Source organism: Ascaphus truei, chromosome 4 (assembly GCF_040206685.1).
Source record: "Ascaphus truei isolate aAscTru1 chromosome 4, aAscTru1.hap1, whole genome shotgun sequence".
Classification (NCBI taxonomy): Eukaryota; Metazoa; Chordata; class Amphibia; order Anura; family Ascaphidae; genus Ascaphus; species Ascaphus truei.
Window position 1 is genome coordinate 422,808,534 of NC_134486.1, and position 18,026 is coordinate 422,826,559.

The 18,026-nt window shown below is 51.4% G+C and overlaps 1 protein-coding gene across 1 annotated transcript in view; it reads left to right on the plus strand.

Annotated features, from left to right (window-relative positions):
- Nucleotides 1–18,026, plus strand: part of LOC142492482 (phosphofurin acidic cluster sorting protein 2-like) — a 330,781-nt gene that overhangs the window by 44,555 nt on the left and 268,200 nt on the right. The gene's annotated exons all lie outside the window — the stretch shown is intronic.

The following is an 18,026-nucleotide window of genomic DNA, read 5'->3' on the forward strand; positions in this document are numbered from 1 at the left end:
AACATGACATCGCTTTATAATCCGGGCTCATGTAACGCCCCGCGGACTCCCCAAATCCCAAACTGAAACATGACATCGCTTTATAATCCGGGCGCCATGTAACGCCCCGCGGACTCCCCAAATCCCAAACTGAAACATGACATCGCTTTATAATCCGGGCTCATGTAACGCCCCGCGGACTCCCCAAATCCCAAACTGAAACATGACATCGCTTTATAATCCGGGCTCATGTAACGCCCCGCGGACTCCCCAAATCCCAAACTGAAACATAGACATCGCTTTATAATCCGGGCTCATGTAACGCCCCGCGGACTCCCCAAATCCCAAACTGAAACATAGACATCGCTTTATAATCCGGGCTCATGTAACGCCCCGCGGACTCCCCAAATCCCAAACTGAAACATGACATCGCTTTATAATCCGGGCTCATGTAACGCCCCGCGGACTCCCCAAATCCCAAACTGAAACATGACATCGCTTTATAATCCGGGCTCATGTAACGCCCCGCGGACTCCCCAAATCCCAAACTGAAACATGACATCGCTTTATAATCCGGGCTCATGTAACGCCCCGCGGACTCCCCAAATCCCAAACTGAAACATGACATCGCATTATAATCCGGGCTCATGTAACGCCCCGCGGACTCCCCAAATCCCAAACTGAAACATGACATCGCTTTATAATCCGGGCTCATGTAACGCCCCGCGGACTCCCCAAATCCCAAACTGAAACATAGACATCGCTTTATAATCCGGGCGTCATGTAACGCCCCGCGGACTCCCCAAATCCCAAACTGAAACATAGACATCGCTTTATAATCCGGGCTCATGTAACGCCCCGCGGACTCCCCAAATCCCAAACTGAAACATGACATCGCTTTATAATCCGGGCTCATGTAACGCCCCGCGGACTCCCCAAATCCCAAACTGAAACATAGACATCGCTTTATAATCCGGGCTCATGTAACGCCCCGCGGACTCCCCAAATCCCAAACTGAAACATGACATCGCTTTATAATCCGGGCGTCATGTAACGCCCCGCGGACTCCCCAAATCCCAAACTGAAACATAGACATCGCTTTATAATCCGGGCTCATGTAACGCCCCGCGGACTCCCCAAATCCCAAACTGAAACATAGACATCGCTTTATAATCCGGGCGCCATGTAACGCCCCGCGGACTCCCCAAATCCCAAACTGAAACATAGACATCGCTTTATAATCCGGGCTCATGTAACGCCCCGCGGACTCCCCAAATCCCAAACTGAAACATGACATCGCATTATAATCCGGGCGTCATGTAACGCCCCGCGGACTCCCCAAATCCCAAACTGAAACATGACATCGCTTTATAATCCGGGCTCATGTAACGCCCCGCGGACTCCCCAAATCCCAAACTGAAACATGACATCGCATTATAATCCGGGCTCATGTAACGCCCCGCGGACTCCCCAAATCCCAAACTGAAACATGACATCGCTTTATAATCCGGGCTCATGTAACGCCCCGCGGACTCCCCAAATCCCAAACTGAAACATGACATCGCATTATAATCCGGGCTCATGTAACGCCTCGCGGACTCCCCAAATCCCAAACTGAAACATGGACATCGCTTTATAATCCGGGCGTCATGTAACGCCCCGCGGACTCCCCAAATCCCAAACTGAAACATAGACATCGCTTTATAATCCGGGCGTCATGTAACGCCCCGCGGACTCCCCAAATCCCAAACTGAAACATAGACATCGCTTTATAATCCGGACTCATGTAACGCCCCGCGGACTCCCCAAATACCAAACTGAAACATAGACATCGCTTTATAATCCGGGCTCATGTAACGCCCCGCGGACTCCCCAAATCCCAAACTGAAACATAGACATCGCTTTATAATCCGGGCTCATGTAACGCCCCGCGGACTCCCCAAATACCAAACTGAAACATAGACATCGCTTTATAATCCGGGCCATGTAACGCCCCGCGGACTCCCCAAATCCCAAACTGAAACATAGACATCGCTTTATAATCCGGGCCATGTAACGCCCCGCGGACTCCCCAAATCCCAAACTGAAACATAGACATCGCTTTATAATCCGGGCGTCATGTAACGCCCCGCGGACTCCCCAAATCCCAAACTGAAACATAGACATCGCTTTATAATCCGGGCTCATGTAACGCCCCGCGGACTCCCCAAATACCAAACTGAAACATAGACATCGCTTTATAATCCGGGCTCATGTAACGCCCCGCGGACTCCCCAAATCCCAAACTGAAACATAGACATCGCTTTATAATCCGGGCCATGTAACGCCCCGCGGACTCCCCAAATCCCAAACTGAAACATGGACATCGCTTTATAATCCGGGCGTCATTTAACGCCCCGTGGACTCCCCAAATCCCAAACTGAAACATGACATCGCATTATAATCCGGGCGTCATGTAACGCCCTGCGGACTCCCCAAATACCAAACTGAAACATAGACATCGCTTTATAATCCGGGCTCATGTAACGCCCCGCGGACTCCCCAAATCCCAAACTGAAACATGACATCGCTTTATAATCCGGGCGTCATGTAACGCCCCGCGGACACCCCAAATCCCAAACTGAAACATGACATCGCTTTATAATCCGGGCTCATGTAACGCCCCGCGGACTCCCCAAATCCCAAACTGAAACATGACATCGCTTTATAATCCGGGCTCATGTAACGCCCCGCGGACACCCCAAATCCCAAACTGAAACATGACCGCTTTATAATCCGGGCTCATGTAACGCCCCGCGGACTCCCCAAATCCCAAACTGAAACATGGCATCGCTTTATAATCCGGGCTCATGTAACGCCCCGCGGACTCCCCAAATCCCAAACTGAAACATGGCATCGCTTTATAATCCGGGCTCATGTAACGCCCCGCGGACTCCCCAAATCCCAAACTGAAACATAGACATCGCTTTATAATCCGGGCGTCATGTAACGCCCCGCGGACTCCCCAAATCCCAAACTGAAACATGACATCGCTTTATAATCCGGGCGCCATGTAACGCCCCGCGGACTCCCCAAATCCCAAACTGAAACATAGACATCGCTTTATAATCCGGGCTCATGTAACGCCCCGCGGACTCCCCAAATCCCACACTGAAACATGACATCGCATTATAATCCGGGCTCATGTAACGCCTCGCGGACACCCCAAATCCCAAACTGAAACATAGACATCGCTTTATAATCCGGGCGTCATGTAACGCCCCGCGGACTCCCCAAATCCCAAACTGAAACATGACATCGCTTTATAATCCGGGCTCATGTAACACCCCGCGGACTCCCCAAATCCCAAACTGAAACATGGACATCGCTTTATAATCCGGGCTCATGTAACGCCCCGCGGACTCCCCAAATCCCAAACTGAAACATGGACATCGCTTTATAATCCGGGCTCATGTAACGCCCCGCGGACTCCCCAAATACCAAACTGAAACATAGACATCGCTTTATAATCCGGGCGTCATGTAACGCCTCGCGGACTCCCCAAATCCCAAACTGAAACATAGACATCGCTTTATAATCCGGGCGTCATGTAACGCCCCGCGGACACCCCAAATCCCAAACTGAAACATGACATCGCTTTATAATCCGGGCGTCATGTAACGCCCCGCGGACTCCCCAAATCCCAAACTGAAACATGACATCGCTTTATAATCCGGGCTCATGTAACGCCCCGCGGACTCCCCAAATCCCAAACTGAAACATGACATCGCTTTATAATCCGGGCTCATGTAACGCCCCGCGGACTCCCCAAATCCCAAACTGAAACATGACATCGCTTTATAATCCGGGCGTCATGTAACGCCCCGCGGACTCCCCAAATCCCAAACTGAAACATAGACATCGCTTTATAATCCGGGCGTCATGTAACGCCCCGCGGACTCCCCAAATCCCAAACTGAAACATGACATCGCTTTATAATCCGGGCTCATGTAACGCCCCGCGGACTCCCCAAATCCCAAACTGAAACATGACATCGCATTATAATCCGGGCTCATGTAACGCCCCGCGGACTCCCCAAATCCCAAACTGAAACATAGACATCGCTTTATAATCCGGGCTCATGTAACGCCTCGCGGACTCCCCAAATCCCAAACTGAAACATGGACATCGCTTTATAATCCGGGCGTCATGTAACGCCCCGCGGACTCCCCAAATCCCAAACTGAAACATAGACATCGCTTTATAATCCGGGCTCATGTAACGCCCCGCGGACTCCCCAAATCCCAAACTGAAACATGACATCGCTTTATAATCCGGGCTCATGTAACGCCCCGCGGACTCCCCAAATCCCAAACTGAAACATGACATCGCTTTATAATCCGGGCTCATGTAACGCCCCGCGGACTCCCCAAATCCCAAACTGAAACATGACATCGCTTTATAATCCGGGCTCATGTAACGCCCCGCGGACTCCCCAAATCCCAAACTGAAACATAGACATCGCATTATAATCCGGGCTCATGTAACGCCCCGCGGACACCCCAAATCCCAAACTGAAACATGACATCGCTTTATAATCCGGGCGTCATGTAACGCCCCGCGGACTCCCCAAATCCCAAACTGAAACATGACCGCTTTATAATCCGGGCTCATGTAACGCCCCGCGGACTCCCCAAATCCCAAACTGAAACATGACATCGCTTTATAATCCGGGCTCATGTAACGCCCCGCGGACTCCCCAAATCCCAAACTGAAACATGGACATCGCTTTATAATCCGGGCGTCATGTAACGCCCCGCGGACTCCCCAAAACCCAAACTGAAACATGACATCGCTTTATAATCCGGGTGTCATGTAACGCCCCGCGGACTCCCCAAAACCCAAACTGAAACATGACATCGCTTTATAATCCGGGCCATGTAACGCCCCGCGGACTCCCCAAATCCCAAACTGAAACATGACATCGCTTTATAATCCGGGCGTCATGTAACGCCCCGCGGACTCCCCAAATCCCAAACTGAAACATGACATCGCATTATAATCCGGGCTCATGTAACGCCCCGCGGACTCCCCAAATCCCAAACTGTAACATGGACATCGCTTTATAATCCGGGCTCATGTAACGCCCCGCGGACTCCCCAAATCCCAAACTGAAACATGGACATCGCTTTATAATCCGGGCGTCATGTAACGCCCCGCGGACTCCCCAAAACCCAAACTGAAACATGACATCGCTTTATAATCCGGGTGTCATGTAACGCCCCGCGGACTCCCCAAAACCCAAACTGAAACATGACATCGCTTTATAATCCGGGCCATGTAACGCCCCGCGGACTCCCCAAATCCCAAACTGAAACATGACATCGCATTATAATCCGGGCTCATGTAACGCCCCGCGGACTCCCCAAATACCAAACTGAAACATAGACATCGCTTTATAATCCGGGCGTCATGTAACGCCCCGCGGACTCCCCAAATCCCAAACTGAAACATGACATCGCTTTATAATCCGGGCGTCATGTAACGCCCCGCGGACTCCCCAAATCCCAAACTGAAACATAGACATCGCTTTATAATCCGGGCGTCATGTAACGCCCCGCGGACTCCCCAAATCCCAAACTGAAACATAGACATCGCTTTATAATCCGGGCGCCATGTAACGCCCCGCGGACTCCCCAAATCCCAAACTGAAACATGACATCGCATTATAATCCGGGCTCATGTAACGCCCCGTGGACTCCCCAAATCCCAAACTGAAACATGGACATCGCTATATAATCCGGGCGCCATGTAACGCCTTGCGGACTCCCCAAATCCCAAACTGAAACATGACATCGCTTTATAATCCGGGCGTCATGTAACGCCCCGCGGACTCCCCAAATCCCAAACTGAAACATAGACATCGCTTTATAATCCGGGCTCATGTAACGCCCCGCGGACTCCCCAAATCCCAAACTGAAACATGACATCGCTTTATAATCCAGGCTCATGTAACGCCCCGCGGACTCCCCAAATCCCAAACTGAAACATGACATCGCTTTATAATCCGGGTGTCATGTAATGCCCCGCGGACTCCCCAAATCCCAAACTGAAACATAGACATCGCTTTATAATCCGGGCGCCATGTAACGCCCCGCGGACTCCCCAAATACCAAACTGAAACATAGACATCGCTTTATAATCCGGGCTCATGTAACGCCCCGCGGACTCCCCAAATCCCAAACTGAAACATAGACATCGCTTTATAATCCGGGCGCCATGTAACCCCCCGCGGACTCCCCAAATCCCAAACTGAAACATAGACATCGCATTATAATCCGGGCTCATGTAACGCCCCGCGGACTCCCCAAATCCCAAACTGAAACATGACATCGCTTTATAATCCGGGCTCATGTAACGCCCTGCGGACTCCCCAAATCCCAAACTGAAACATAGACATCGCATTATAATCCGGGCTCATGTAACGCCCCGCGGACTCCCCAAATCCCAAACTGAAACATGACATCGCTTTATAATCCGGGCTCATGTAACGCCCCGCGGACTCCCCAAATCCCAAACTGAAACATGACATCGCTTTATAATCCGGGCGTCATGTAACGCCCCGCGGAATCCCCAAATCCCAAACTGAAACATAACATCGCTTTATAATCCGGGCTCATGTAACGCCCCGCGGACTCCCCAAATCCCAAACTGAAACATAGACATCGCTTTATAATCCGGGCTCATGTAACGCCCCGCGGACTCCCCAAATCCCAAACTGAAACATGGCATCGCTTTATAATCCGGGCTCATGTAACGCCCCGCGGACACCCCAAATCCCAAACTGAAACATGACATCGCTTTATAATCCGGGCGTCATGTAACGCCCCGCGGACTCCCCAAATCCCAAACTGAAACATGACATCGCTTTATAATCCGGGCTCATGTAACGCCCCGCGGACTCCCCAAATCCCAAACTGAAACATGACATCGCTTTATAATCCGGGCGTCATGTAACGCCCCGCGGACTCTCCAAATCCCAAACTGAAACATGGACATCGCTTTATAATCCGGGCGTCATGTAACGCCCCGCGGACTCCCCAAATCCCAAACTGAAACATGACATCGCTTTATAATCCGGGCTCATGTAACACCCCGCGGACTCCCCAAATCCCAAACTGAAACATGACATCGCTTTATAATCCGGGTGTCATGTAACGCCCCGCGGACTCCCCAAATCCCAAACTGAAACATGACATCGCTTTATAATCCGGGCTCATGTAACGCCCCGCGGACTCCCCAAATCCCAAACTGAAACATGACATCGCTTTATAATCCGGGCTCATGTAACGCCCCGCGGACTCCCCAAATCCCAAACTGAAACATAGACATCGCTTTATAATCCGGGCTCATGTAACGCCCCGCGGACTCCCCAAATCCCAAACTGAAACATGACATCGCTTTATAATCCGGGCTCATGTAACGCCTCGCGGACTCCCCAAATCCCAAACTGAAACATGACATCGCTTTATAATCCGGGCTCATGTAACGCCTCGCGGACTCCCCAAATCCCAAACTGAAACATAGACATCGCTTTATAATCCGGGCGTCATGTAACGCCCCGCGGACTCCCCAAATCCCAAACTGAAACATGACATCGCTTTATAATCCGGGCGTCATGTAACGCCCCGCGGACTCCCCAAATCCCAAACTGAAACATAGACATCGCTTTATAATCCGGGCTCATGTAACGCCCCGCGGACTCCCCAAATCCCAAACTGAAACATAGACATCGCATTATAATCCGGGCTCATGTAACGCCCCGCGGACTCCCCAAATCCCAAACTGAAACATGACATCGCTTTATAATCCGGGCGTCATGTAACGCCCCGCGGACTCCCCAAATCCCAAACTGAAACATGACATCGCTTTATAATCCGGGCGTCATGTAACGCCCCGCGGACTCCCCAAATCCCAAACTGAAACATAGACATCGCATTATAATCCGGGCCATGTAACGCCCCGCGGACTCCCCAAATCCCAAACTGAAACATAGACATCGCTTTATAATCCGGGCGCCATGTAACGCCCCGCGGACTCCCCAAATCCCAAACTGAAACATGACATCGCTTTATAATCCGGGCTCATGTAACGCCTCGCGGACACCCCAAATCCCAAACTGAAACATGACATCGCTTTATAATCCGGGCGTCATGTAACGCCCCGCGGACTCCCCAAATCCCAAACTGAAACATGACATCGCTTTATAATCCGGGCTCATGTAACGCCTCGCGGACTCCCCAAATCCCAAACTGAAACATGACATCGCTTTATAATCCGGGCTCATGTAACGCCCCGCGGACTCCCCAAATCCCAAACTGAAACATGACATCGCTTTATAATCCGGGTGTCATGTAACGCCCCGCGGACTCCCCAAATCCCAAACTGAAACATGACATCGCTTTATAATCCGGGCTCATGTAACGCCCCGCGGACTCCCCAAATCCCAAACTGAAACATGACATCGCTTTATAATCCGGGCTCATGTAACGCCCCGCGGACTCCCCAAATCCCAAACTGAAACATGACATCGCTTTATAATCCGGGCCATGTAACGCCCCGCGGACTCCCCAAATCCCAAACTGAAACATGACATCGCTTTATAATCCAGGCCATGTAACGCCCCGCGGACTCCCCAAATCCCAAACTGAAACATGACATCGCTTTATAATCCGGGCGTCATGTAACGCCCCGCGGACTCCCCAAATCCCAAACTGAAACATGACATCGCTTTATAATCCGGGCTCATGTAACGCCCCGCGGACTCCCCAAATCCCAAACTGAAACATGACATCGCTTTATAATCCGGGCGTCATGTAACGCCCCGCGGACTCCCCAAATCCCAAACTGAAACATGACATCGCTTTATAATCCGGGCTCATGTAACGCCCCGCGGACTCCCCAAATCCCAAACTGAAACATGACATCGCTTTATAATCCGGGCTCATGTAACGCCCCGCGGACTCCCCAAATCCCAAACTGAAACATGATATCGCTTTATAATCCGGGCTCATGTAACGCCCCGCGGACTCCCCAAATCCCAAACTGAAACATGACATCGCTTTATAATCCGGGCTCATGTAACGCCCCGCGGACTCCCCAAATCCCAAACTGAAACATGACATCGCTTTATAATCCGGGCGCCATGTAACGCCCCGCGGACTCCCCAAATCCCAAACTGAAACATGACATCGCTTTATAATCCGGGCTCATGTAACGCCTCGCGGACACCCCAAATCCCAAACTGAAACATGACATCGCATTATAATCCGGGCTCATGTAACGCCCCGCGGACTCCCCAAATCCCAAACTGAAACATGGACATCGCTTTATAATCCGGGTGTCATGTAACGCCCCGCGGACTCCCCAAATCCCAAACTGAAACATGACATCGCTTTATAATCCGGGCTCATGTAACGCCTCGCGGACTCCCCAAATCCCAAACTGAAACATGACATCGCTTTATAATCCGGGCGTCATGTAACGCCCCGCGGACTCCCCAAATCCCAAACTGAAACATAGACATCGCTTTATAATCCGGGCTCATGTAACGCCCCGCGGACTCCCCAAATCCCAAACTGAAACATGACATCGCTTTATAATCCGGGCTCATGTAACGCCCCGCGGACTCCCCAAATCCCAAACTGAAACATGACATCGCTTTATAATCCGGGCTCATGTAACGCCCCGCGGACTCCCCAAATCCCAAACTGAAACATGACATCGCATTATAATCCGGGCTCATGTAACGCCCCGCGGACTCCCCAAATCCCAAACTGAAACATAGACATCGCTTTATAATCCGGGCTCATGTAACGCCCCGCGGACTCCCCAAATCCCAAACTGAAACATGACATCGCTTTATAATCCGGGCTCATGTAACGCCCCGCGGACTCCCCAAATCCCAAACTGAAACATGACATCGCATTATAATCCAGGCTCATGTAACGCCCCGCGGACTCCCCAAATCCCAAACTGAAACATGACCGCTTTATAATCCGGGCTCATGTAACGCCCCGCGGACTCCCCAAATCCCAAACTGAAACATGACATCGCTTTATAATCCGGGCGTCATGTAACGCCCCGCGGACTCCCCAAATCCCAAACTGAAACATGACATCGCATTATAATCCGGGCTCATGTAACGCCCCGCGGACTCCCCAAATCCCAAACTGAAACATAGACATCGCTTTATAATCCGGGCTCATGTAACCCCCCGCGGACTCCCCAAATCCCAAACTGAAACATGACATCGCTTTATAATCCGGGCTCATGTAACGCCCCGCGGACTCCCCAAATACCAAACTGAAACATGACATCGCTTTATAATCCGGGCGTCATGTAACGCCCCGCGGACTCCCCAAATCCCAAACTGAAACATGACATCGCTTTATAATCCGGGCTCATGTAACGCCCTGCGGACTCCCCAAATCCCAAACTGAAACATAGACATCGCTTTATAATCCGGGCGTCATGTAACGCCCCGCGGACTCCCCAAATCCCAAACTGAAACATGACATCGCTTTATAATCCGGGCTCATGTAACGCCCCGCGGACACCCCAAATCCCAAACTGAAACATGACATCGCTTTATAATCCGGGCTCATGTAACGCCCCGCGGACTCCCCAAATCCCAAACTGAAACATGACATCGCTTTATAATCCGGGCTCATGTAACGCCCCGCGGACTCCCCAAATCCCAAACTGAAACATGACATCGCTTTATAATCCGGGCTCATGTAACGCCCCGCGGACTCCCCAAATCCCAAACTGAAACATAGACATCGCTTTATAATCCGGGCTCATGTAACGCCCCGCGGACTCCCCAAATCCCAAACTGAAACATGACATCGCTTTATAATCCGGGCGTCATGTAACGCCTCGCGGACTCCCCAAATCCCAAACTGAAACATGACATCGCTTTATAATCCGGGCTCATGTAACGCCCCGCGGACTCCCCAAATCCCAAACTGAAACATGACATCACTTTATAATCCGGGCTCATGTAACGCCCCGCGGACACCCCAAATCCCAAACTGAAACATGACATCGCTTTATAATCCGGGCGTCATGTAACGCCTCGCGGACTCCCCAAATCCCAAACTGAAACATGACATCGCTTTATAATCCGGGCGTCATGTAACGCCCCGCGGACTCCCCAAATCCCAAACTGAAACATGACATCGCTTTATAATCCGGGCTCATGTAACGCCCCGCGGACTCCCCAAATCCCAAACTGAAACATAGACATCGCTTTATAATCCGGGCGTCATGTAACGCCCCGCGGACACCCCAAATCCCAAACTGAAACATGACATCGCTTTATAATCCGGGCGTCATGTAACGCCCCGCGGACTCCCCAAATCCCAAACTGAAACATGACATCGCTTTATAATCCGGGCGTCATGTAACGCCCCGCGGACTCCCCAAATCCCAAACTGAAACATGACATCGCATTATAATCCGGGCGTCATGTAACGCCCTGCGGACTCCCCAAATCCCAAACTGAAACATGACATCGCTTTATAATCCGGGCTCATGTAACGCCCCGCGGACTCCCCAAATCCCAAACTGAAACATGACATCGCATTATAATCCGGGCTCATGTAACGCCCCGCGGACTCCCCAAATCCCAAACTGAAACATGACATCGCATTATAATCCGGGCTCATGTAACGCCCTGCGGACTCCCCAAATCCCAAACTGAAACATGACATCGCTTTATAATCCGGGCGTCATGTAACGCCCCGCGGACTCCCCAAATACCAAACTGAAACATAGACATCGCTTTATAATCCGGGCTCATGTAACGCCCCGCGGACACCCCAAATCCCAAACTGAAACATGACATCGCTTTATAATCCGGGCGTCATGTAACGCCCCGCGGACACCCCAAATCCCAAACTGAAACATGACATCGCTTTATAATCCGGGCTCATGTAACGCCCCGCGGACTCCCCAAATCCCAAACTGAAACATAGACATCGCATTATAATCCGGGCTCATGTAACGCCCCGCGGACTCCCCAAATCCCAAACTGAAACATGACATCGCTTTATAATCCGGGCGTCATGTAACGCCCCGCGGACTCCCCAAATCCCAAACTGAAACATGACATCGCATTATAATCCGGGCTCATGTAACGCCCCGCGGACTCCCCAAATCCCAAACTGAAACATGACATCGCTTTATAATCCGGGCGTCATGTAACGCCCCGCGGACTCCCCAAATCCCAAACTGAAACATGACATCGCTTTATAATCCGGGCTCATGTAACGCCCCGCGGACTCCCCAAATACCAAACTGAAACATGACATCGCTTTATAATCCGGGCTCATGTAACGCCCCGCGGACTCCCCAAATCCCAAACTGAAACATAGACATCGCTTTATAATCCGGGCTCATGTAACGCCCCGCGGACTCCCCAAATCCCAAACTGAAACATAGACATCGCTTTATAATCCGGGCTCATGTAACGCCCCGCGGACTCCCCAAATCCCAAACTGAAACATGACATCGCTTTATAATCCGGGCTCATGTAACGCCCCGCGGACTCCCCAAATCCCAAACTGAAACATGACATCGCTTTATAATCCGGGCGTCATGTAACGCCCCGCGGACTCCCCAAATCCCAAACTGAAACATGACATCGCTTTATAATCCGGGCGTCATGTAACGCCCCGCGGACTCCCCAAATCCCAAACTGAAACATAGACATCGCTTTATAATCCGGGCGTCATGTAACGCCCCGCGGACTCCCCAAATCCCAAACTGAAACATGACATCGCTTTATAATCCGGGCGTCATGTAACGCCCCGCGGACTCCCCAAATCCCAAACTGAAACATAGACATCGCCTTATAATCCGGGCTCATGTAACGCCCCGCGGACTCCCCAAATCCCAAACTGAAACATGACATCGCTTTATAATCCGGGCTCATGTAACGCCCCGCGGACTCCCCAAATCCCAAACTGAAACATGACATCGCTTTATAATCCGGGCGTCATGTAACGCCCCGCGGACTCCCCAAATCCCAAACTGAAACATAGACATCGCTTTATAATCCGGGCTCATGTAACGCCCCGCGGACACCCCAAATCCCAAACTGAAACATGACATCGCTTTATAATCCGGGCGCCATGTAACGCCCCGCGGACTCCCCAAATCCCAAACTGAAACATGACATCGCTTTATAATCCGGGCGTCATGTAACGCCCCGCGGACTCCCCAAATCCCAAACTGAAACATGACATCGCATTATAATCCGGGCTCATGTAACGCCCCGCGGACTCCCCAAATCCCAAACTGAAACATGACATCGCTTTATAATCCGGGCGTCATGTAACGCCCCGCGGACTCCCCAAATCCCAAACTGAAACATGACATCGCTTTATAATCCGGGCGTCATGTAACGCCCCGCGGACTCCCCAAATCCCAAACTGAAACATAGACATCGCCTTATAATCCGGGCGTCATGTAACGCCCCGCGGACTCCCCAAATCCCAAACTGAAACATGACATCGCTTTATAATCCGGGCTCATGTAACGCCCCGCGGACTCCCCAAATCCCAAACTGAAACATAGACATCGCTTTATAATCCGGGCCATGTAACGCCCCGCGGACTCCCCAAATCCCAAACTGAAACATGACATCGCTTTATAATCCGGGCGCCATGTAACGCCCCGCGGACTCCCCAAATCCCAAACTGAAACATGACATCGCTTTGTAATCCGGGCGTCATGTAACGCCCCGCGGACTCCCCAAATCCCAAACTGAAACATGGACATCGCTTTATAATCCGGGCGTCATGTAACGCCCCGCGGACTCCCCAAATCCCAAACTGAAACATAGACATCGCATTATAATCCGGGCTCATGTAACGCCCCGCGGACTCCCCAAATCCCAAACTGAAACATAGACATCGCCTTATAATCCGGGTGTCATGTAACGCCCCGCGGACTCCCCAAATCCCAAACTGAAACATGACATCGCTTTATAATCCGGGCTCATGTAACGCCCCGCGGACTCCCCAAATCCCAAACTGAAACATAGACATCGCATTATAATCCGGGCTCATGTAACGCCCCGCGGACTCCCCAAATCCCAAACTGAAACATGACATCGCTTTATAATCCGGGCGCCATGTAACGCCCCGCGGACTCCCCAAATCCCAAACTGAAACATGACATCGCTTTATAATCCGGGCTCATGTAGCGCCCCGCGGACTCCCCAAATCCCAAACTGAAACATGACATCGCTTTATAATCCGGGCTCATGTAACGCCCCGCGGACTCCCCAAATCCCAAACTGAAACATAGACATCGCTTTATAATCCGGGCTCATGTAACCCCCCGCGGACTCCCCAAATCCCAAACTGAAACATGACATCGCTTTATAATCCGGGCTCATGTAACGCCCCGCGGACTCCCCAAATACCAAACTGAAACATGACATCGCTTTATAATCCGGGCGTCATGTAACGCCCCGCGGACTCCCCAAATCCCAAACTGAAACATGACATCGCTTTATAATCCGGGCTCATGTAACGCCCTGCGGACTCCCCAAATCCCAAACTGAAACATAGACATCGCTTTATAATCCGGGCGTCATGTAACGCCCCGCGGACTCCCCAAATCCCAAACTGAAACATGACATCGCTTTATAATCCGGGCTCATGTAACGCCCCGCGGACTCCCCAAATCCCAAACTGAAACATGACATCGCTTTATAATCCGGGCTCATGTAACGCCCCGCGGACTCCCCAAATCCCAAACTGAAACATGACATCGCTTTATAATCCGGGCTCATGTAACGCCCCGCGGACTCCCCAAATCCCAAACTGAAACATAGACATCGCTTTATAATCCGGGCTCATGTAACGCCCCGCGGACTCCCCAAATCCCAAACTGAAACATGACATCGCTTTATAATCCGGGCGTCATGTAACGCCTCGCGGACTCCCCAAATCCCAAACTGAAACATGACATCGCTTTATAATCCGGGCTCATGTAACGCCCCGCGGACTCCCCAAATCCCAAACTGAAACATGACATCACTTTATAATCCGGGCTCATGTAACGCCCCGCGGACACCCCAAATCCCAAACTGAAACATGACATCGCTTTATAATCCGGGCGTCATGTAACGCCTCGCGGACTCCCCAAATCCCAAACTGAAACATGACATCGCTTTATAATCCGGGCGTCATGTAACGCCCCGCGGACTCCCCAAATCCCAAACTGAAACATGACATCGCTTTATAATCCGGGCTCATGTAACGCCCCGCGGACTCCCCAAATCCCAAACTGAAACATAGACATCGCTTTATAATCCGGGCGTCATGTAACGCCCCGCGGACACCCCAAATCCCAAACTGAAACATGACATCGCTTTATAATCCGGGCGTCATGTAACGCCCCGCGGACTCCCCAAATCCCAAACTGAAACATGACATCGCTTTATAATCCGGGCGTCATGTAACGCCCCGCGGACTCCCCAAATCCCAAACTGAAACATAGACATCGCATTATAATCCGGGCTCATGTAACGCCCCGCGGACTCCCCAAATCCCAAACTGAAACATGACATCGCTTTATAATCCGGGCTCATGTAACGCCCCGCGGACTCCCCAAATCCCAAACTGAAACATGACATCGCATTATAATCCGGGCGTCATGTAACGCCCTGCGGACTCCCCAAATCCCAAACTGAAACATGACATCGCTTTATAATCCGGGCGTCATGTAACGCCCCGCGGACTCTCCAAATCCCAAACTGAAACATGACATCGCTTTATAATCCGGGCTCATGTAACGCCTCGCGGACTCCCCAAATCCCAAACTGAAACATAGACATCGCTTTATAATCCGGGCTCATGTAACGCCCCGCGGACACCCCAAATCCCAAACTGAAACATGACATCGCTTTATAATCCGGGCGTCATGTAACGCCCCGCGGACTCCCCAAATCCCAAACTGAAACATAGACATCGCATTATAATCCGGGCTCATGTAACGCCCCGCGGACTCCCCAAATCCCAAACTGAAACATGACATCGCTTTATAATCCGGGCGTCATGTAACGCCCCGCGGACTCCCCAAATCCCAAACTGAAACATGACATCGCTTTATAATCCGGGCTCATGTAACGCCCCGCGGACACCCCAAATCCCAAACTGAAACATAGACATCGCATTATAATCCGGGCTCATGTAACGCCCCGCGGACTCCCCAAATCCCAAACTGAAACATGACATCGCATTATAATCCGGGCGTCATGTAACGCCCCGCGGACTCCCCAAATCCCAAACTGAAACATGACATCGCTTTATAATCCGGGCTCATGTAACGCCCCGCGGACTCCCCAAATCCCAAACTGAAACATGACATCGCTTTATAATCCGGGCTCATGTAACGCCCCGCGGACTCCCCAAATCCCAAACTGAAACATGACATCGCTTTATAATCCGGGCTCATGTAACGCCCCGCGGACTCCCCAAATCCCAAACTGAAACATGACATCGCTTTATAATCCGGGCTCATGTAACGCCCCGCGGACTCCCCAAATCCCAAACTGAAACATGACATCGCTTTATAATCCGGGCTCATGTAACGCCCCGCGGACTCCCCAAATCCCAAACTGAAACATAGACATCGCATTATAATCCGGGCTCATGTAACGCCCCGCGGACTCCCCAAATCCCAAACTGAAACATGACATCGCTTTATAATCCGGGCTCATGTAACGCCCCGCGGACTCCCCAAATCCCAAACTGAAACATAGACATCGCATTATAATCCGGGCTCATGTAACGCCCCGCGGACTCCCCAAATCCCAAACTGAAACATGACATCGCTTTATAATCCGGGCTCATGTAACGCCCCGCGGACTCCCCAAATCCCAAACTGAAACATGACATCGCTTTATAATCCGGGCGTCATGTAACGCCCCGCGGACTCCCCAAATCCCAAACTGAAACATGACATCGCTTTATAATCCGGGCTCATGTAACGCCCCGCGGACTCCCCAAATCCCAAACTGAAACATAGACATCGCATTATAATCCGGGCTCATGTAACGCCCCGCGGACTCCCCAAATCCCAAACTGAAACATGACATCGCTTTATAATCCGGGCTCATGTAACGCCCCGCGGACTCCCCAAATCCCAAACTGAAACATGACATCGCTTTATAATCCGGGCTCATGTAACGCCCCGCGGACTCCCCAAATCCCAAACTGAAACATGACATCGCATTATAATCCGGGCTCATGTAACGCCCCGCGGACTCCCCAAATCCCAAACTGAAACATGACATCGCTTTATAATCCGGGCGTCATGTAACGCCCCGCGGACTCCCCAAATCCCAAACTGAAACATGACATCGCTTTATAATCCGGGCTCATGTAACGCCCCGCGGACTCCCCAAATCCCAAACTGAAACATGACATCGCTTTATAATCCGGGCGTCATGTAACGCCCCGCGGACTCCCCAAATCCCAAACTGAAACATAGACATCGCTTTATAATCCGGGCGTCATGTAACGCCCCGCGGACTCCCCAAATCCCAAACTGAAACATGACATCGCTTTATAATCCGGGCGTCATGTAACGCCCCGCGGACTCCCCAAATCCCAAACTGAAACATAGACATCGCCTTATAATCCGGGCTCATGTAACGCCCCGCGGACTCCCCAAATCCCAAACTGAAACATGACATCGCTTTATAATCCGGGCTCATGTAACGCCCCGCGGACTCCCCAAATCCCAAACTGAAACATGGCATCGCTTTATAATCCGGGCGTCATGTAACGCCCCGCGGACTCCCCAAATCCCAAACTGAAACATGACATCGCTTTATAATCCGGGCGTCATGTAACGCCCCGCGGACTCCCCAAATCCCAAACTGAAACATAGACATCGCATTATAATCCGGGCTCATGTAACGCCCCGCGGACTCCCCAAATCCCAAACTGAAACATGACATCGCTTTATAATCCGGGCTCATG